General features: G+C 36.1%; 1 protein-coding gene across 7 annotated transcripts in view; it reads left to right on the top strand.

Moving 5' to 3' along the window:
* LOC310892820 (uncharacterized protein) overlaps positions 1–22,864 on the top strand; it is a 460,614-nt gene that overhangs the window by 158,719 nt on the left and 279,031 nt on the right. For all 7 annotated transcript variants that reach the window (XR_014578472.1, XR_014578473.1, XR_014578474.1 and 4 more), the window contains one exon: positions 20,105–20,226. The gene's annotated coding sequence lies outside the window, so the exon portion shown is untranslated. The remainder of the gene's footprint in view (positions 1–20,104; positions 20,227–22,864) is intronic.

Here is a 22,864-nt window from a genome sequence, read left to right on the forward strand (position 1 = left end):
AAAATCTCTTACTGAAGTCAAGGTAAACATTCACTGTTCTTCCCACATCCACTGAATCAGCCATTTCCTTGTAGAAGGCTCTCAGGTTGGTCAGGAACAATTTTCCTGTTGGAGTCCCATGCTGTCTACTTCAACATGTTTGGAAATATTTTTCAGGAGAGTTTGTCCCCTCACTGTCTCAGACACTGAGGTGAGGCTGAGTGTCCTGTAGTTCTCTAGATCCTTCTTCTGGTGATAGAGGACATGGCAAGGTCCCCTGCTTCATTTCAGCAGCCGGCCCACGCTTCCTCCCGTCTTTCTTTTGCTGTTGAAATACCTGTAGAAGCCATTCTTCTTGCCCTTCACATCCCCTGCCATATTCAACTCCGGCTGGTCTTTGGCCTTTCTAACCCCATCCCTGCACACTTAGATGGTTTCTCAGTGTGTATCTTCATTCAGAAAATATAATCTTGGACTGTCAGGAATATGTGATGTGAACAGTATATATGGGGGAATATATGACTTGAGCCGATGACTTAAGTTAAACCCCGAAACCCAAATAACATAAATATGTAACATGACAAAAATAACAGTAATAGTTGTGATCTAGAAATGAAACCTGTTTCCTAGGAAAAACTTTATATAAATATTTTTCTGTTCTGTAAGGAACATGCCTGACCTGCCAATGATATCCATATTTTGTTTGTTATGTATTTGCCTTTGTTTCTTTCTTTGTTATATTGAGTTGATAACAATAAGATTAACGATGAGATCCATGCCTCCTTAAGTAAAGCATCTAGTTTTCCTTCATTATTAACCGTTAATGTTTTTTAGTCAAGTGTTATGTAAACAATGGCCAGATATTGGAGTAGGTACTAAGTGCACTTCCTTCTTTCTTAGATGTATTTGAACTCCATACAAACAGACCTACCACATTTCTTTGATAAATAAAAACATCTCTGTTCTAGCTGCAGACTTCGTAGGTGAAAATATAATCCAGATCACCTTTGAAAAAGGCTTTATCTCACTTTTCTAGAATGTAAGTACATAGTAAGAGACGTGTCCCCAGACTACAGAAGTAGTCTCAGTTTACAGCTATCTTTATCTGTCCTGCTTTATAAACAGAAGTCAAAACATAGGTAGGTCTCTTGGTGGTCCTTCTGTAAGCGACAGAAGCTTTTAATCTTTATCTTAGTTTAATTCATGTCCAATGTTCTGCATGGTTGTTTGATACTATCAGCCCTATGCTGACATTAAAGTTAGGCAATTCCTGCTTACTCATTATCCTCTTGAATGCTCTTAAGCGAATGTGGTTTCTCTGTACTTATGGAGAGGATCAATTAAGACAATCTTGGATTAATCCCATTACACTCTTTGGTCTTGTTTATGGCTTTTTTTGTTGCCAAATTCACACAAACTGTGAAAAGACAGTATCCTGTTTGTGGTACTGTCATTACCATTTGTTACAGAATTCCCTCCCCTATAAAAATGTAAATGTATCCTTTATTGTCTCCAACTGCTTACAGACCTACAAAAGATCTTGTATTATGTTACTCTAAAACTACTGTCTTTTAGGTACTGATTTTATACATATCAATATATATATATATACATATCATATATATACATATATATATATACATATACATATATATATATATATATAGGGTCGCCTCGATATGGTTCTGTGAAATTTTTGGTGGTCCTAGAAAAACAAACTTTATTTTCAGACTTAAGTTTTAGGAAGATCAAGACTTCTAGCAGAGAATCAAATTTAATACTTTTAACTCCTAATGGAGATTAAAAATGATCCTCTTGGTTTTCTGCTACTAGTGAGTTTACAAAATGGCACTCTACACTGGAGCTTAAAAAAAGTGCACTTACCTTTTTCAGTTCAAAACTATTAGCACAACGTTTATGGGATCGTAAAAGTATTTCTTGTTTGAAAGAATGCTTTGATGAGCAAAGCTGTGAAGAGCATTGAGAAGTATATGGTAGGTAGTGTAATTTCAAGTTGAACTGCAATCATATTTTTGATGTGTCAATATGAAGTGGAGTAATCTGTTTCATTTTAAGAAAAAGCGGGTCTGATTCAGTTTGACTGGGTCAATTGCTGTGGTTAATCCAGATTCTGTCAGCTTGCAGTCTTGAGTGTTGTGTTTTTTACACTTTTGCCTGAAAGGCAGGTAAGATGATACTGTTAGCACTTTTCCACTCATTTTTTACTTGGATCAATAACTGCTTTTAGCAAATTCTGATATTTTGTGTGTGTATTTATAGGGAGACAGCTGGCTGGAGAAGGATAGAATGACTCTGATTTATTTACATCATTTTTTTTTTTCTGTTTATGGTGTTGTCTTTAGTGTCACACAAGGCAGAAATCTTGAAATTAATTTGTGAAATACAAACTTGGGCATTCCTGGAGGGGGGAAAGAAGTTTTATTTTAGTTTTAAATGCTGGCACAACTCTTAAAGAAATGTAATTTATTGTGCTAAGGTTCAAAGGGAAAAATATGACTTTGTGCTTTCTAAATATTTAACCAAATGAAATTTGCTGAGGACTGTGACATGTCCACAGTATGAGCTCATCTTCTGTGCTTCATAACTGGATTGCAGGAATGATCCTCTCCCCCAGCTTGGTGCTTATTTTCTAGTGCAGAGTATTTGCTGTGTTTGTTCCTAGTCATATCGTGTTTTTGTTTTGTTTTGTTTTTAGATTTGCATTCTAATTCTCAGTATTCATGACTAGAATTTTTGTTGATATTTCTCAGCAAAATTTCATACAGAGGGAAATAAGAAGTCTGGAGTTGTTGGGTAATGTGTCGTCTCCAAAGGGAGGTATACAGAGAAGTGACTGAATGGTTTAAGCTTACAAATGAATCCACATTTGACAATGTTGCTACAGGTACCCAGCATGCAGGAATATTTCAGGATTGGGTCCCAAAGGCAGCCATCAAAATAAAGAGCATTAATTACTGTAAAGGAATTTATGTGTGGGGACTAAGAGCTTTGGTAGCTGTCTGCCTTGTGTGTATATAAATGCAATATAATGATTTTGTTTCCTCGATTTTTTTTTTCCCCAGTATTTGAAACCGCTACAGCAGTGAGAACTGTTTTGTGAATTCTAACTCAGCGTATGGAATAGGTGAAGTCCTCGGAGAACTAATGTTGCCGAGAGTCTGGAAAGTCCAGCCTCGGTTGTTGTAAATGGTACAGTTTAAAGACAATTAAAGCTGTTCTTTTAGTATGAGAACTTTGCTTAAATTTTGTGAAGTTTAAATATTGACAAAGAGGCAAAACCCATGTGGTACATAATTACATAATTTTTAAAAGGATTAAAGAAAAGTAGCTTGAAGAGGAGCTTGGCCTAATCCCGTGGAAAAAAAAAAAAAAAAAAAAAAAAAGTTTTGTCCCTCCTCCATCCCCTGGCCAGCCAGGCTGCACCGTGGCTGCCCTGCGGCCTACCCATGGCCTACCCACGGCCTGCTGCCCTGCCCTGCCCTGCTCTAGTTGTACCCCTCTGGGCCCCACCTGGGCCAGACTGGTCGCGGTCCCCCCAGCCCCTCCATCAGGGCCCCGTGTTTGCCTGCCTGGCGGCTGCCGGACATTTGTTCCGCCCTCCCTGCAGCCAGCGGGTGCCGGTTTTTCTCCCCTGTCGCTCGCCTTTTTTCCTCAGCGCATGGGGGGCTGGAAAATCGGAAATGATCTTAATTAAATGTTTTCTATACAGAAACAAGCGGGCTCTTTTTGTGTGAGGCAAAGGCAGCAGACCTTATCACAAAAGACAAAGACAAATATTTATCAGGGAACAAAAGATGTCCATGGTTGCTTACAACGGGGGGAGATTTTTCTCTCTCTTCTGGTGAAGATGTTTAACGGTGTAAGATGTTTATCGGGACCGCTTGTTGAAATTCTTTGTTTCCGTGTAAGATCTACAAATGAAACTGTTTTTCTTTCTGTGAAGCACACAATGAAATCCGTGAGTTGAAGTGCAGAGAATGCAAACACCTGCTTGTCCCTGTGTTGACTTTGTGTTACCAGAAGATCTTTTCTGTTTCTCACGATAATGGTTTGGGGGCCTGGTTTTGTTTGGGTTTTCATTCCGTGAGGAAAGAAATGGTCATCTTGTCCGTCTTCCTTTTGTGTCGCTTGTGAGTCGGCATTTGTCTCCCTTGAAGGAATACTGGGTTGTTAAATAAAAGTGTTCCTTCTCTCGCAGAGTGGTATGTTATGTGTCATCAAGGGAATAAGCCGTGAGGTTTTACTGCTTTGCCTGTCTGGTGGCTGCTTATTTTGTATGCTTAGTTTTAAACACTCTGATTGATAAGCTACATGTTCGACAACTTCATATTTTAAGCTGTGAACAGAGGGAGAAAACATTGCAGTCTGTATAACTCTTTATCGTGTTTTTGCCAGTTCCCCTGAAAGATTTGTAGAAACAGTATTTCAGATGTACTCGACCACTAATTAGTTGATGATTTCATGTACACATCTTCAATGCAAAATGATTTTAGTTGGTATTTAAACTGTGCAAATGCTTACTTTTATGAGTGTTTGTCCCAAAGAGCTAGGTCGTCAGTTACCTACAAAATCTTACATAAAAGCTCATGATTTTATAACAAAGAAAACAATTTGTCCAACTTGTGTAGAGAGCAGTTGAGATTAAATTTGTTCACATGGCAAATGTTCAGCCACATAATAAGTATAATAAGCTGATGTTATTGCACAGATTTCTGGCACGAAAACATGTAATTCATAGCAGTGTCTGAGCTCCAATATTTGGGCTTTTATTATAGTTCACAGGATTCAAGGAGTACTTTAAAATATTTTTCCATGAGAAGTTACAACAGGGATTTACAATGACGTAGGCTTTTAAGTACAATGCTGTACAGTAAGCCTACTGTGTCATAACAGAAGTGTCATAGGCAGTTGAGGTTCTGCTGCTGCTTTAACATATTTAAGAAACATGGGGAGTGGGGGGGGAGGAGGTAGTCTTCAAATAACTATACTGCAGCTAGTCCTGTTTATCTGATAAAATGTTTTCAAGCTGGTGGCAGTCCTGAGAGCAAGCACTTGAAGAATCGACAAACACCGGTTTCATATGCATCATTACATTTTAAATTAGTAATGTAAAATAAAGCTTTGAAATGTGACATGGATGAAAGTATTCTGTTTGTTGTTTCTTCATTCGTGAGAGTAATGTTTTTCTTAAATTTCTCAGTTTCTGAAAGCTCACTGAACTGCCTGCTTTTGAAGGGTGTGTTTATAAATTATTTACCGTTGTGCAGAATTTAAAGCAATTGGTTTTAATGAAATTAATCATTTTAGTTCACATTTAACAAGAGAGTTTGAAGATAAAGCTGCTTTATGATTCTTCATTTACATGTATCTATTTTTATTCTGATTTTAGAGTTTTCATTCTATTCATTCTATTTTTCTTGAATTACTCATTCCAGATAGCCTGATACAATTTATCTTGCTTTAACGTTGTATAGAGAAGCAGTAAGTTAGATGGTCTCGGGATGTTCTTAAAACAGATAAAATTACCCTTTCTTATTGTTGTTTGGCTTTTCAATTCAGAGCTTTTTCTTTACTTTCCCATAAGTAAAACTTGTGCTATGATAATTTGTAAGATTTCTATGCTGTTCTAAAACTTTTTGCATTTACTGTAATGTTACAGTGTGTCTGGAAATTAACACATAAATATAACAAGGTCCATAGTATTATGATTTTTCCTTTTAATAAAACAAAGTGATTAGCTAAGCTATCTTGGTTTGAACAATTATCTTTTCCTCAGGCTCCCTGGCAAGACAGAAATACTCTCGTAGGGAGAGATTTGTTCTTCAGAAACAGAATATATTCTGTAGAAATGTTGGCATATACTTTTGAACTGGTTTTGCCTTCAAGATGAATTTTCTTCTATAAACATAAGCCAGGGCTGCTCCAGCTTTCTTTTCTAACAGCATATGCAGTATTTGAGGATGTTATCTTGAGTTTTCTAAACCTTGAAATGAAGTAGTATTACCACAGAAGTACGAGAGTAAGAAAGAAAGGGAAAAAAAAAGCAAGAGGAAAAAACCCTAGCATATGCTCACATTGATAGAAAAAGCTCATCTTCAAAGAGAACTTGCCTTGCTGTTTGCTTTTATCAGATAGCATATTCATATTATTCCTTTTATCTGAAAAATAAATATAGTAATAATAATGGCTACATGGTCAAGAACTGAAAAATAATGAAAACTATACTGCTGTTGAAATTAATTCACGCCAGCATTAGAAAGGAGTTTGCATTATATTACTGCATTGTTGCTTGTGATAGGAGCACTGACCATTTGATACGGTGGTTGGTGGTGAAGAAACAGCCTTTTAAATTTATTTTTTAATGTGAGCAAAGTATTTAGAGAACTTTGATGAAAGGGAAAGATATTAAAATATGAGTGTTTTTAGTACGAATTTGTACAGATGGGACTGTAATTGGTGACATGGGAATAGTATATATACTGAAATGTTTGAAATGCTAATTCATTTTTGCTTCTGTTTTCCAACTGCCAGCTGTAATTATGGATCTCATTTAACAGATGCTAACACGGGGAGTAACTTCACTCCTGGAGTAATCCCACTGTGACACAGAAGTAAAGTTAAGGCTTAGGTACCAAGACACTGGTGTGGGTGCAGTTCTAGGAATTTGCTGGGTGCTGCTATTAACGACTTTCTAGTATCCAGGTCCTAAACCATTTGCATTTTGAATATATTTTGTTATATGTAAACTGGGTTACTCACTAATTTTCTTTATCAAGATTAATAGAAGCCTTGAGATTAAAGTTTATCACAGGTTACAATCCTTAAAATTCAATTATTTTCTGAGGGAGGGGGATGAATCTGAAATCTTTTCTAGCTCTACAGATCTCTTGTAAAATTTGAGAGAGATTTGAAATGGTCTATGAAATCTTTTCAATTAGTTTTACATTCTTTTTCCAAAGGGCTGCATTAAATAGGTGTGTTCTAATAACAGTGATAACGTCTCTAAAATTCCTTGAATCTGCTTTTTTTTTTTTTTTTAAAAAAAAGAGGCAGGTGAACAAAACATTTATTTAACCTAAGTGAAAAACAAGGGTTCAATTGACAGAATGAACTGAAGTAGTAATCAAGAGCTTTGATCAGCATCTTCATTCTGTTAAAATGAAGGAAACCCACTAAAAGATAATCTGTTTTAAACTAATTTTATTTAATGTTAAAATATAAAAGCATCTAAATATGTAGAATAAAGTTTAATAATTATTTTTGTTTCATAAATATTTATATTTGTGTGCCATTTATAGTTCCATTCTTATTTGATAGAAAGATTGCATTTAACTTCAGTGGGAAACACCCTGTATTTTTTCATTCCAATCTGAAACTTAATGTTGAACTTTGAGGTCAAATGAAATGTCTTTGTAATTACAAAATTAAATATTATTAGTATCCTGAATGACTTCTTGCATCCCATAGGATTTTTTTTTTTTTTACAAGGATGTAGTAGGAAAGAATTCAAAAGAAGTTCGTTATAACATTAATGGAAATTTCCTTAAATTCTTTGTTGTGTATCAGGAAATATGTTATTTTTGTAGCATTTCATACCTGCTGAACATTTCTATAAGATTTTTATAATAGAGATACGGTTTTGTTCTAGTTTCAGAACTTCTAGGACAGAATAATCTGTTTATTTTTTTTCCCTGTAAAGATAGAAAACCTTACGGGACAAAGGAATAAAAGCATGGAGGAGTGAACTGCAGAGCAGAACAGTTTTTCCTCAATTCCTGAATAGAAAACTGTATTATCGTTCTTTTTCCCAAGTGATTTTAAGATGCTTTAGAAGTTAACGAGAAAACAGAAAACACATTTTGAAGCAGTGTCTGAGCGCTTCACAATAAATGAAAGAATAGTCCGATTCTGTGTTTCCATTTGAAACTTAAACTTAGACCAAAATATTTTTGTGTGCCTCGAGATGCTTTTTTTCCTCATTGATTTGAAAGCACTGTAATTGAGTAGTCATTTGTTTTGATTAGAGCTAATATAAGTGTAATTGTAAAAGGGTGAATGAAGAGGACAAAGGATAGTATTGTTTCATATTTTCTGAAATATTGAATCATTATTTTCTTTACGTTTATGCTACCCTTATGTCAATGCAAAAAAATGAGGATGTGATTAATGCAGTACTTAGAAGGTTAAGGTGAAGTTTCAGGCTGGATTCAAAAGCAATAAAAAGTGTAACAGGAAACTTCATATTGCTTCATGTTAATGTTCAGGGCCAGATCGTAACTACTGGGAGGATAAGACAGCGTGAAGTCATTTGCTGTCTGGGTTTACGTGAATGTGTCTAAAATGGCATCTGCAGCAGGAGGAGGAATGAATGCTGTACACACTGCTAAGGGTTTATGCATAAAATGAACAAACCAAAAAGCAAACAAAAAAAGAAACACCAAAACAGATTTATTAAACTCAATAGTTAGGTAGATCAACATAGCAAAAATGGGGTAGTACAGAGATACTGCCAGTGGTGTTCTGCTGGGAAACTGTTTAATACATGTATATTTCCACTTACAGGAATAATTTGATTCTTGTAAGGTATTGTACATGAACTAGCAAAATCAAGCTTGTAAAGGAGCATATGATTTTGTTAAACAAGTATACAAAGCAAGGAACATACACCATATGTTGATTAAATCTCTAAAACATAGAATGAGTGCTCAGTAATATAACTGTCATAATGGGTAGGTGGCTGACTTTTTTTCTGAAAAATGGAAAAAACAACAGACCATTTTTTAGGAGCTAATATGGTTTGATTAAAAAAAAAAAAAGGCTCCTTGCTTTGCCAACTGATACAATTTTATTTATTTGATGCATTTCTCAGGATTGTTTCCTGTGCAATTTCAGGGATGGAATAGTGGAACTGAAGTGGCTAACTATTCACACAGTTTTATGGAAGATGAAAAAAATAATTTTCAACCTTTTGCCCCTTACATCTCTTACTACTGCACTTTCTTATTTTGAAACTTAGTTATCAAAGCCATATAGATACATGCGAGAGCTGCATCTTGTCACCAGTGTACTGCATTTTACATTTTACAGACGTGTTTGTTTGTCTGATGTGAGTGGAAGGTGGCAGCAGTTTAATCAAGTCAATGTATGATAGGCTCTGAGCAGTTTTGACCTTTCAGTCATTCCATGAAAAGAGGCACTGTTCCCATCCTTGTGTGAGGTGTGAAGTGGTGAATGCAATACCTGCACTGAGTATGCTGTGCTGAGGTCTGGAAGCTCACCGGAGGAGAGGGAATTTTTTGTCAGACTTACCATTAATGGTGTAAAATGAAAGTAGTAGCTATATGCACACAGTATGTGTATGATGCAGTGTGATAACATTTAAAAATGACAAGTGAGACATTACTTTTAATAAGGTGTGTGTATATATATATACATGCATGTATATATGTGCCAATTGCTATGTTCAAAATCAATTAAAAATTGGACTCTAACTATGTTTTTCATTATAATTAATGTCTAAGGAATGAGGCTGCATAGGACAATTTTACTTAGTGTTGGGCAACACAGCTGCCTTTTTTAATTGCAGATTTTGAGCTCTGCAACCTTCCAGAAGAGGAATATTATTTAAGTGCTGGGGATGCTGGGATGTGTCTGTTCATTCATTGGGATGGTAGGAAACATGGTAAAACTGTCTAGGAAGCAATTCTGGGAGTAAAAATGTTGTTTGGTATGTTTTGCATAAAAGGGGAAGATGACAAATGAGCTCTCTTCCACCTCTCCGGGACTGCCCTGTGCCCCAGCCGTGAGGGCTGCCTCCTTTATCTCGCTCTCCCTCCCCACCCTGCGTCTGCAGCATCTGGATGTGAGATGCAGGAGAGTACATCTCCTTTTGGTTAGATTTCAAAACCAACTTTGACCTATTTAGGCAGGAGGGGAAGACGCTCTGTGTGGAACCTTGGTGTGGTCTTAAAACTGTTGGGGAGAGAAGGATGGTGATTTTGACGAATAGTCAAGAAACCACAGCAGGAAAAATTCCAAGGTGGTTGCCGATAGCTGTGAGGTGGGCCAGGAGGTCTCCAACCTGTGATATATTGCAGGTCAGACCCAGGCGATCATAAAGCTCGACACTGCATGCCCATAGGTCTACTTACCATATATTCCTTTGGAAGCACTTTGGGATTGCTCAGGGTGAGATGGAAAGGAAGGTATTTTCATTTGTTTCACTGTTTTTAATGATGAGAATAAGGCAACAAAAGGGGAAGAATTTGGGGTATTGGTTTTCTCTGTACTCTGTGTAGTACCAGAAAGATGTTCAAGTTCTATCTGCTACTTCAGGAACAGAATTAATGTTTGGCTTTAAGGATGGTGCTAGTATCTCCATTGTAGCGGAAGGTATTTGTTACAGAACTGCATGTTGTGGATAAAATGAGTTTTAAATTGATTTGTTTTGAAATTGGTTTGGCCATTCAGATGCAATTTTAACTAAGACGTTGAAGGGTTTCCAGACAACTCTTTCCTGAATATCAGTATGGAGTTTTTTTGGCATTATACCCAAATTAACAGCATGCTGCGTCATTAAAAAATAAGAGATGAATATTTTTTTTCTTGGCATAGATTTCTGCAAAGTGATAAAAGACTCCCTGTGTTGATTACAAACATTGTAAAATGTTTACTTTGCTCTATAAACTTGCAGCAGTTCATGCTTGGATGTTTTGTATGTGGCCCCTTAAGATCTTTTGCATTTTTCTGCTTGCATCAGGGTTTCAGTTCTCATGTTCAAGAGAGATTTCTGAAGTGTGCATCTTCTTAAAACAGACATCATACAATTATCTACTTATTTTAATTTAACATGCAAGTAAAACGTATATCAAGCATCTGCAGTGGTAGTTAGACACGAGTATTTCCTGTTCATTGTGCTCATGACATGTATTACTTACCTAACTGTAAGTGACAAGGAAAATTTCCTCACTGGGTTTTGAGTCAATAACCAGCTACTTAGTTAATAGGACAAAAGCAACATGTCCTGCAGAGAAGGTGAAGGCAACAAGAGCAGTTATAGGCAGGATACAAGTTAGTTAAGAATCTTGGATTTAGTTCTTAACAGTTTTTTACTGCTGGAAAGTTACACAGTTTTCCCCATGTTTAAAACAGAAATAAAATTGACCTGGCATGTAAACAAGTAATGCTGTTCTGAATTTATGCATTGGAAATACTAGAATTTCTCTAGAATTTCTTTGCTATTAGATTTTTTTATTTTTTTTTTTAACCAAACAAGAATTTCTCTTCTTTCCATTCTAATGCCTAAACCAAGAAATCTCTGAACCTCATACACTGTGGATGTTCCCACCTCCTGAAAGTATCAACCAAAGAACCACGTGTAACTTCACAGTGAGGTCAGCACACCCAGAATCTCTTCCTGCACGATGCTGTATGTGCACAAAATCTGCACAAGTGGGAAGTGCAGTCCTCAGATTTTTTTTGAATTGCAAAAAGAGGGATTATAACTGACTAAAAACTTTTCAGAAGTGTCAGTAAAATTGGCTTTTTCTATCTCTGTAATAAAAGGTCAGGGCTGGACTACTGTCTTGGGCAAGAGAGGAGCTGGCATTGGACTTGTACTGCAGGTTAGTGTAGTGGACCTAATTTCTCAGGTATTAGACCTTAGCTACTCATGGGATTGCAGGTCACATCCTGGCCCCTACAGCTGGCTGAAAGCCAAAAATTTAGTTTAATGAAATAGTTTTGTGTTGTTCAATTTTTCATTTCATTGCAAGAAAGGCATGTCTTTTCATGCCTTGTGGTAATGGAGGGTGTAGTACGTGGGAAAAGGAGAACCCATCCTGGAAAAACTGATGACTGGAATCCCGAATGCCTCTTGCTTGACCTCCTGCTTGAACGGAAGCAGTGATGCAAATCTGAAACTCCACCTTTGTTTTCTTTCTGATAATGAATAAGTTTTACTTTCTAATATAGGTTGTTATGGAGGGCTCGCTTTTTTTCCTTGCTTAGCTAAATTTTTGTTAGTAACATTCAGTTGATAGCTTTTATGTCTTAGCCTACCGCTATGCAGTATTGGTTTCCAGATATCTTTTATGTGGAATAACACACAATGTCAGGTGGAATTGCTGTTTATGAATAATAGAAATGTGAGTGCTAATGTTCCTACTGTGAAGTTCTGGAGGCAGTTAGTAAGAACTTTTAATCAGCCATTAAATAATCAATAGTTGCTAGTTCATAGAAGGTCTTTCAAAATTTTAATTTCTTTGGTTTCAGGATATTAGAAATTACAGATATCATCTTCAACAGGCCTTAAGAAGTTAGAATTTAAACGTAATTTGAACATTTTATTACCGTAGGCTTCTTTGAAGATTCTAGCATGCATGGGTTAGATCAACGGTTCCTTTACTACTGAAGGCAATGCATTGGGAATTCTAAATTTCCAGTCATTCAGAAATAGATGGGTCTAGATAGGGAGAGATGGGTGCTGAAATACCTTCAGTTAAGCTTTGAATTCTTAGAGGATTTCTAGAGGAACTTTTAAATACCTCAGAAGGAGTAAATTCAGTTTCATTTTTCCTCTTTGTTTGTCACCTTTAAGGTCTATCTAATTCTGTGAAAAAGGCCATGTGTTCTCAAGGATTTCACAAAACTTTTTCCCTTGTGTTAGTTGCATAATTTAAATGAGAAGTCCTCTGTCCTAGGAAAGGTTTATAGTGTGAAGACTGTTTTCTTTACTCAAAAGCACATTGTTATTTTTACTATTGTTGTTATTATTATTATTCACATTGCCAAGAGAAAAAGGTACCTACTATCTCTGTCTTTCTGTAGATATCTAAATTTATCTTTGGGCTTCTATCTTGAATTGCTCTGGAAAATATGCAGATTAATTTACCATCCAGTTACTTTTTAGTTTATTTTTAATAAATCTGAAGTTATTTTAAATTTGCTGGGGGAAATGTTTCCAGCAAATAAACTTTTCTGAGTATACTTGTTACTCTTTCTTTTAGTATTATTTGATCAATAATTCAGACACCCACCTCAACTCCTTGGCTACAGCTGCTTCTAAGTCACAAGTAGTCTCCATTGATATCAGAGGGAATTCACATGGATGGACATAAAACAGACTTGCAGAAAAAAATCATCTCTATTTATTGTGCTTCCAGTCACATCATGAAATAATCTTGGAGCATGTGAATCAGTTTCATTTCAGCAGAAGCTAATGTGGGAGATGCTCTCCAGTCATTTGTTTAAACCACAGAAACAAACTGGAGTTGAAACATTCATCACAAAACGTTCATGAAGTCCTTATGGCTGAAATGTTCATCAGGTCCTCAGTACCAAGATGTATCCAGAATCATCTGCAGCCTGGCAGGTAGGGCATTTTCTTGAAAAGGGACTTGTGTGTGTTGACCCTTTCATGCAAACAAAAGAAATGGCTCATCTCTTTTGATGTCTATGCAACTGGTCTAATTATTTGTGTACTGAAAATATGAAAAAAGAGTTGGAGGAACTAGCCAACAACACTGTTGCCTTTCCTTTCCATGGCTGACACATCTTCTAAAGGAAAAAAAAAAAAAAAAAAGGAAGAAAAAAAATAAGCTAAAAGAAAACACTGAAATCAAGCTTTCTGAGTTCTAAATATTGGCTCTTATGGATCCAGTAGGAGCTGAGTTGAGGGTCGAACCCCCAGGTTAAAAAAAATGTAGTCCTTGGCTGGATGTAACCTTGGTTTCTGTAGAGTATAAATGCTTCTGACTACCAGTGTCCATAGAGAATGTGCCTTGTCCAGCATCATTACTGGGCAGTAGGATGAGACGTGCAGGGGAGGGCAGTTTTCTCCACTTCAGAAGCGTGATAGATGTATTAAGCATGGTAAGGGAAAATTTGTGTTAGGCTTTGAATCTGCTGTGGTAAGCCACACGTTCCCTTGTCAGAGTCTATCATGTAGACTCTTAAAAAGTTGCTAAATGTCCTTTATTCTTTTTGTTCATATCTACAGTTCAAACGTAATCATCCTGCAGAAGGCTGTCCATTTTGTCAGAAGTTGGCAGGTTTAAAAGCAAAAAGTGGTAATATAAAAGTGACTCATCTCTGAAGACACATTTCCTTTTGATAGTTAGATAACAGTAGAAGCTCTTTCAAAGTATTTATGCAAAGCAGCATATTATTAAGCCACTAGTATAGTCTAAATTCAAAAGACAAAATTGGGGTGCTTTAACTTCCTATGTTTGCAGTCTGTTTTGTATATCACAAGAAGACAGCTGTAGATCAAAAGGCAGGCAAGCTTCCGGCAAGTGATGGGTGAGCAAGAACTTCTTATGAAATATTGACCTGGTCACAGTCAGCTGCTCTGAAATTTGTTGTTTAAGTAATCTATCTAATATGTCTAAGGAGTAGCATATCAGAATCAATCCATCCAAATGCCTCAGGAAGATCAATAAAAGGATAATAAATCCAATAATTCTCTGTGATCTGCTCTGGTGTGAAGCTACTGGGGAAGCCTTGTACAGTATAAAGATTAATTCTAGTACACATTTGATAGGGTGACAAATGCACTGTGGCTTGTGCAAAATTCATTTCAAATTCATTCTCAAACTTTATTTTCTGCAGTAATCTGCTGTCATGAAACTGAATGTCAACAAATAAAAATTGCTGGGGACATTTCTAAGGGGAAATAAACCTGAAGTTTGCAGGAGGAGGTTCCTAGACTGTTCTCTGTGAATCTCCCACTTAATTTTTGTTTGGCAAATTGACATCTCTGTCTTTGATATTGTTTTACTTTATAAACCATATTAATTATAACAATGAGCAGTTCTTTAATTACAATACAGTGAACACAAAATCTGAGGGGATAGTAAATATATTTGGATGGTTAATTTCCTTACCAGACTAGAAACATTGGATATCAGCCCTTTATGCGGGGGGGGGGGGGTGGGGGGGGGACACCACTTTGTTTGGGCACAGTCCTGGGAGTCATTTTTTTGTTTGTTTGTTTCATTAGACTGTTGTAGGTATAGAGTTGAGTATATCATCTAGAGATGATATTACATATAGGTTGTTTATTATTTTTCCAGTTGTTACAATGGCTCAAACAAGTTTAGGAAAGAATCCTAGCACTTCTGTTTCTGACTGAATGACATAAGAGAAGTGACCTTTCTCAGGGAGTGTGGGTACATCAAGGAAATATTTACCAATGTTTGAAAACCTCAGAACTCTATTTATAAGCTCCATTCTAAAAAAAAAAATGTTCAAAGATCTGCAGACTGGCTGCATCTTTTCAAATCAACTTCAGAGACTTTGAACAGATCAGGAGTAGCACTTCAGCCATCTAGATCTTGGTCAGTTAATTTTTTATTTTTATTTTTTTGAAAATAAGGAACAGAATGGGTAGGCAGTTGAAGTTTCAAACTACAGAGATGAGAGCAGAGTAATTATTCACATGCAACATTATTTTCACAATCTGATTCTGCTGAATTGCAACATTTGCATTATAGACTTTTTAGAACTTCAGAGATTGTTTTTTATTAAACATTCCTAATTTTCAGTGCACCAAAATCTGACTGTGCCTTAAAATCAAACAGTATTCTTTGTTCTCTTTGTTCATATTACCTTACAATCATAGCATCTTTCAAGAATCTAGTTAAGGAAAATTTATTTTCAAATGAAGCAGATGATGAAATCTCTTGAGTCATGGCCCCAGTTAGCAGTCTTGTTCCTCAGAAATGGAGCTCAAACTGCTTGATGCATTGTTATAAATTCAAGGCAAAAGTCTCTCGATGGGTGCCAGTTCTGGGATGCATCTCTGAAGAAGAGATTTCAGACCTACCTTAAAAGCCATCTTTAACCACAGACATTATTGTGGTACACTTTCTGCTCCAGAAGGTGATATTTTAGTGAAGATAATAGGAATAGGCATAATTTCGTTAAACCTTTGCCTGCAGGCTTCTCGGTAACTGACCGGAGTCAGCTAAAAAGTGTAGTTGTCCAGTTTTAATAAAACAGGCATGTTTAAGCAAATTCCTCAGTGTAATACATCCTGGATGAAACCAAGACTGATCTCAGGCACTAATACTGGTGAAATAAGGAAGTAAGAAGTACTAGTAAGTGTAACAACTCACTTCTTGGGTCAGCCAATTTATATTTTCAGTTGTTTTCAATGAAACATCAAAATGACACTACCCAAGTTATTTTGGATGTGTTATTGGAGTACAGCAATAGTTTTTAATATTAAAACTTATTAAAACTTTTAATATTAAAACTTCAGGATTAGGAGGAAAGTGTTTCAGGTTCTATTTTCCAGTGCTTCTTACTCTTGAGAGAGAAAAAAAGACAATGCAAAAATAATACATGATAAAGAAGTTAGGACGTAGCCTCATAAACTCCAAGCTCGTTTGTTTCCTTTACTTTCTTTACCAGACTGTAAATTATCTGTTGTTGAGGCATTGATTTCTGAAAGAGATCTGTTTAAGATCTGTTCATCTGTTTAAGATGTTCAAATTATTCACATACCTACTTTCAGATATAACCAAAGATGGTTCATAAAATAGCTTGCCAATAGTAAATCTGGATGTTGTGGGTTTCTTAGCATGTGGCCAAAGGCAGGATAAACCACCATTCAGGCTAGTGCAGTAGCACTGTTTTGCAAGCTTTGCTTTTGTTGGGCTACAAATTCTTCCAGATCATTAGAGTTCAACTTACCTACATAAGTCTTTTAGAATATGATGAGGTAGCACTGATGCAAATTAAATCAGTTGTTTATGGCACCGTAGAAATAAAAGTTATTTCTGATTAGTGGCACAATGCAGAATTTCTCTCCCATAACCTTCATATGGAGGGTCACGTCCTAACCTGTGAGGGTTACATCCTAAAGGAAATAGACAAATTCAGCTGGTGGGTTGCCTCATACCAAAAATGACGCAACCTGGAGATGATATATTTGAGGGTTCATGCTTGTATGCAATGTTTCTAATGCTGATAGTAAATAAAAATAAATAAACAAATGCAGAAGTAGTGAAGACAACAGAAACAGGGAAGGATGGTGCTTTCCATAACAAACTGAAGTTTCACGCCAAATGGGCCAAGATCAGCAGACTAAATTTACGTTGTCACTTTCTGCCCACTAATTCTGAAGCTGGAATGGGATCACATTGAACTGATGAAGTACTGAAAGTCCAAGGCCCATTAACAGCACATAAAGCTTGCAGTTTATGTATGAGAAAAAGATCATTTGTTTTTAACAGATTATTTCTCTAAGTAGGATCTCTTCTTCTGAACTTCTTTTTAGTGCCAAAATATTTATAATAAATAGTCATGAGAGACTACAGATTGTACTCCTATTATTTATGTTTTGAAATAAAAATCAAAGTGACAAACAATGCTTTTAGCTATAGATGTCAAAGTCACTTGTGCTCAAGTAGTTTTGAATGTTGTGATTCTTTATACTCATTTGGTGGGTCTTTCACACCAATTCTAGGAAAAGGGGAGGAATACTATATTCAGCCAGTATGCACATTTTATTTTTCAGAATATCCACTTTTCCTGTGTGTCCCAATTTTTTGGACAGACCTATGACTTTCCTTTCTTTTCTGCACACTCAGAAAAAAATGAAAATAAAAAAAGTGAGTAGCATCCAGTTCTTCAGGTGCTGCTCTGGTAACTGTCTGAGATGTGGCCTTGAGAATGTGGTGGTGAGTTTTCATTTCTGGAAGACAAGATGTGATACAAGACTGGGTCATTAGCTTGTCTGGTTTTAGTGCTCGGCTGTGAGCAGAAACTTATTGCATCTTTCCTTCAGAAAACGGTCCAATCTGTAGAATTCTCAGGCAAGATTTGAATATTTTATTTAACTGTAACTTTTACTCATTTCCCTTGGTTGTAGAAGGCAGTGGGACAGTGATATTTCATGGTAACGTGTTCCTATTGCACTTGGCTTAAATTCTTATTCCCTATCCAAGAGAAAAGCTGTGGTAGCACTTAGTACATAATGCCTCAGTATCATAGGATTTGTTTTTGATACTGCTCTGTTGTCTCTCACAGAGTTTTGATTTTTTTTTTGTTTAGGAATAAAAATTTTAATTTCTATTGTAACTCTACTTCTGACCCTCTGCAAAATGGTGATTTCGGATAAGTGTGCTCTAGTTTCATATAAAAGACTTGCACTTTATAATTTTGAACATACCTTATATTTTCTTATTCCATGGACTTTGATTCTCTGTCTTTATCATTTATGTATTAAATCCCAAGTTTGCTCTGCTATGAAGTGAAGTGTGCTGGTGGGACCCTGTTTTGGCATATTTAAAGTGGGTCTGAACTTTGTTCCTTGACACAGATGAATTTGCATCAGGTGTTCTGCATAAATGTTTATCCCCTGAAAATTCTGATTTTTTTAGGGCAGTAGTACATGGTTCAAGTTGTTCTCCTATGCCTGTTAAGAAGATTGAATATCACTTTGAAAGTGAATAGGGACATTGAAGGAATACTCGGTGTGTGTATTTTTCTTTATGGTTATACACCCTTTTCTCACCAGGCTGATACTATGTGAAGTGAAGGAGAATGTCATACTGTGGTATAACTATTGAGTTTTATATTGACTGGCTGCTATTTGAGGGATTAAAATTTCAATTTATTTCGTAAGCTGCATAACAAAACCAACAAAGCCAGTGCCTGTCTGTATTAAAATCTCTATTTCAAGGGTTAACAGTGTTACACAAAAAATAGTTGAAGCCCAGTGATTTTAACTGTGTATGGCTTTGCCTATGGGGATTTCTGTGTATGCTAATAAAGAAAATCAATTAGAAACATGCTAGGCTTGTTTTCTTCTCTGGACCTACTCATTTACAGTATATGCACGACTGACATTTTGAACCATAGGTCTCTTGAGATTTAGTCTTGTAATCATATATGTATCCATATAAGTAGATACCCAGACAAGATAAACACAGACTAGACATAATTCAACACTCAAGGTTAACAAAAGGGATGTACACTATATTGGGATCATTTACCTTGTATTTTTGCATAGCTAAAATATGTATTACTTTCAATCAAAAGAGAAATTTGCCTTGGAAAAATAATCAATTATGGGAAACATCAATTATAAGGAAAACGTTTTGTTTTCATTCGGCAGGTAGGCACTTTTTTTTTTTTTTTTTTTTTTACAAACTTCTTAGTTCACAATGTAGGAAGTTGTCTGTCTTCAGTTGCTAAAAGCATTTCCAACTCCAAAATACTGTTACAAGACATTTTCTTCTTGCCTTAAAATGATGTACTTCAGCTGTGATCTGATAAACTGTGGCATTTAGTTAAAATAGAGTCCCAGTGAGGTTCTGCTACTCCAAACAAAGAGGGTAAGGGATATATGAAGTCACTGGTGTTTTATACAATAAAGGATTAAATTAGTCTCTTGTGAACTTGATTGCCACTCTGTCAAAGTTATGAATGTTTACAAACTATCTTGAATTTGGCTCAAACTTGGCTGTTGACTGAAAAAGAGAATACATGAAAATAATGCTTATAAATATATATACATATAATGGGGGTTGTACTCTTTGTGGTCTCCATTTGTTGTTTAATAATCAACTGCTTCTTCTCCACTTACCCTTTCTCTGTGTGTTCATATTGGTCATACACTAGTCATGTGGATTTAGGAGTAGAAGCCTATTTCCACTTTGGTTAATACATTATCAGAAAAAAAAAAAAAAAAAATCCAGTAAGATGTCTTTTGCTTTAACATACATAGACATCTTTAGATCACCTATATCTAGTTTTACACTGCTTGGCTTCACACTTCTGTAATTGCTACATATTGTGAAACTGTGGCATTCAACTTTCTAATGCATACCTGATACCCTGCAAATACAAGAAAGCACATACATGAAAGCAACAGTATCTTTAGTTCTGAATGGCAAAAATCAGTTCTTCAAAGTCAAGCCCTTTATGGTATTTATAAATTGGCTCAAGATTACTGAGGATGATGCATAAACCATATAAACAGGGCAAACTTGACAGAGATGAACTGAAGAACAGTAATCTTGGAATTATACAGTGCAATGTTTTTATGGAATCATTGTTTCTGAAAGAACTGTGCATTGTCTTTATATTACAGGCCTGGAAAGCAACGTTTTCTGTCAATAGCAGCTTCTGTCTGGTGTGATGACCCATTCTTGTGCTGACGCTACATGTAGTACTGAGCAGTACTGGAAAGGGGAAGAGGTCTCTTGGAATAAGGTATGTTTCTTTCTTCTCCAAAAGGGCAGGGCTTGATGAAGTACTCCATAATCACTTTTCTATTTAATATAAACTAAGGCAAATAGGTATTTTAATCTTCTATATTTTCGGGAAATGTTACTGATCTCACAGCTCTTGCTGCTATTGGTTGTACCTCTAGAATTATTAGCAGAATGTTTGTTCAAGGTATCTTGATTGCACTGCAACAAAACTTACCATTCATGACCAGCAACAGAAACTTGTAGAGAGGAGGATGCATTTAAGATCCTATCATTGGCTTTGTTGGGGGGGGATGGGGGGGGGCAGGGGGGAAGTGTCTAAAATAAGAATGTTTTCTATGATGGACAAATTTTTAATTGCTTGTAATTTTAAAGATCACTGCAATAGCAACAGAAGAAGCAAGTGCACATGGTCTTTCTTCTCCTTGGTGCTGCAAAAAATGTTAGAACAAATAGGAGCTGGGAAGACAAAAGAAAATACATATGAAAAACTTAGAACTGAGAACCCTGGGGAAGAGGCTCTTGCTTGGAGAGGACCCTTTGGTGAAATACTTTGAAGAAGGGCTATAGGTCAATTGTAGAATTATGACAACAGAGGAGACAGTTATGAAATTAGAGTATTTTGTTGGATCCATGTTTCACTTCACCTTGACTTGTCATTTTTGGTGGCTTCCTCGGTGTTTGTATCTACTGAACAGAGCTTTTAATGCATCCAAGTGTTATACTGGGCTGTAATATTCTACAAGCTTTTGTTAGTCTAACAGTTGTTTTGGAAAGTATTCTTAGGATGCTGTGAATGTTACCTGTGAATGTGAAAGTATACTCTGTAGTCCCTGTGCTTGTGTTGTCACAAATAGTTTATCTTAATTAACATTCTATACCCAAAATTCTTTCCTAATAGAATGGTTTTAACGGGCGTTATTTTGAGTAATGTTTTCATATTGTTTGTTCACATCATTTCTGGTCAAAGTGCAGTGCAATGAATAGACACTGCCTAAAGGCATTGGTTCCAGTTTACTGTCTTTTCACTGGTAAAAGACATATTGAGGTGAGAGTTTGTTACTTAAACACAGGGCTGGTAAATATGACACACAACCTGCATTAGACCCATGACCATCTGGAGCAGCAGCTGAGCCCTTGGCAGGATACCCTGGGGTATGCAAAATGCACTAGTTGCCTGTGCTTAGCAGTCCTGTCCTGTATATTGGATTTCTATTGCAAGGAGCCATAAAACCTAAACTGATTTAGTTAGGATTGTGACAGACTGTAATCCTAGGTTCAGAGGTGACCTAGACAGTATAAACTGCCTGTTGTAAGTGGGGGTACCTGGAAACTGCAAAGAAAGAAACATAGAAATAAAGCAAGTAAGGCAACTGCTATGAAGACAGTAGGGTGCTTAATTTATCTTATTATCCCTAGATTGCTTTTCCTACTTTTCTATTCTTCATTGATAAGCAACTCACCCCTTTCAAGTGAGCGACATTTTTTCTGAGTTGTTCTGCCATTCATTATTTCACAAAAAGAAATGTATTAATTGCGCTATAATGCACCTCCTCATTGTGTACCAAGTGTAAGGGAAAATATTACAGTTGGTATCTGACATGTGGAACTAATTTGCCTCTGTTGGAGTTCAGGGAGAGGTCTTGGCTATTACTGTGGAAGAAAACATTACGAATTATAGGCACCTCACTTCATGATACTTCATTTGTAGTTTCCATTTGTGGTGATATACTATGAATAAAATATAGGGATGATGTCCTGGCCCCACTGAAATCACTGGGGGGGTTTCTCTTAACTTCAGCTAGGCCACGACCCTGGGAATCACTGCTGGCTCCTGGTGAAGGATTTGTTCTATTTGTGCCTCTAACTAGACCTCCTCTGAGGACTTAGTTTTTAATATTACTACCAAATCTGCTTCTTACATAGTAATTCTCTCTTATTGAAGTTTATTTGTACTTGATTTTGGGGATCCTATGCTCAGAGAAAAACACATTTCTATACCTATGTTTTTCTATCCTTAAATATGGTGGTATTGTTAGGGGTAATTATAAACCAACTCTCAGGAAATAATATATGATAAAAAGAGAGAAAGGACTTTGGAATAATTTCCCAAAGGATGGTGTTGCAACCCTGTAGGTAAGATACAGTACAAAACTGTTCTGTTTGTTGAAGGCTATAAAATGGACTACAAGAAACAAGTTTGAACTTTGGGAGGAAAGACTAGATCACTTAATAGCTCTTTAATATCACCATATTCTGCGATCACGAACTCTTTCTTGAGTTTATTGTGGATTTTTCTTTGCTAACTGTTCTTGATTTGATAAGCTTATTTTTTCCTCCATGGGTGGAAAATTCTTTGTAAGTATTATTTTTGCTTTAGTAATAGACTCTTTCACATTGCTATACTTGGAGCATGAGTCACACACATAATTCATAATTTACAAAACATTTGCATTCATTTGCGTTCTCTTCATGGTTTGTTACTTTCTCTACTGAGTTGTTAGAGATCTTTAGGACACTGATGCTATATACAAGTATATTATATAAATAATAAAACAAAATAATCTCACTAGTTTCTATTACTGTTTGATCAACACTCTAAGTCAGTATTAAGCCTTTACATTTTTAATTAACTTGCC

This window comes from Anser anser (genome assembly GCF_964211835.1).
Source record: "Anser anser genome assembly, chromosome: 1".
In the NCBI taxonomy this organism is placed as follows: Eukaryota; Metazoa; Chordata; class Aves; order Anseriformes; family Anatidae; genus Anser; species Anser anser.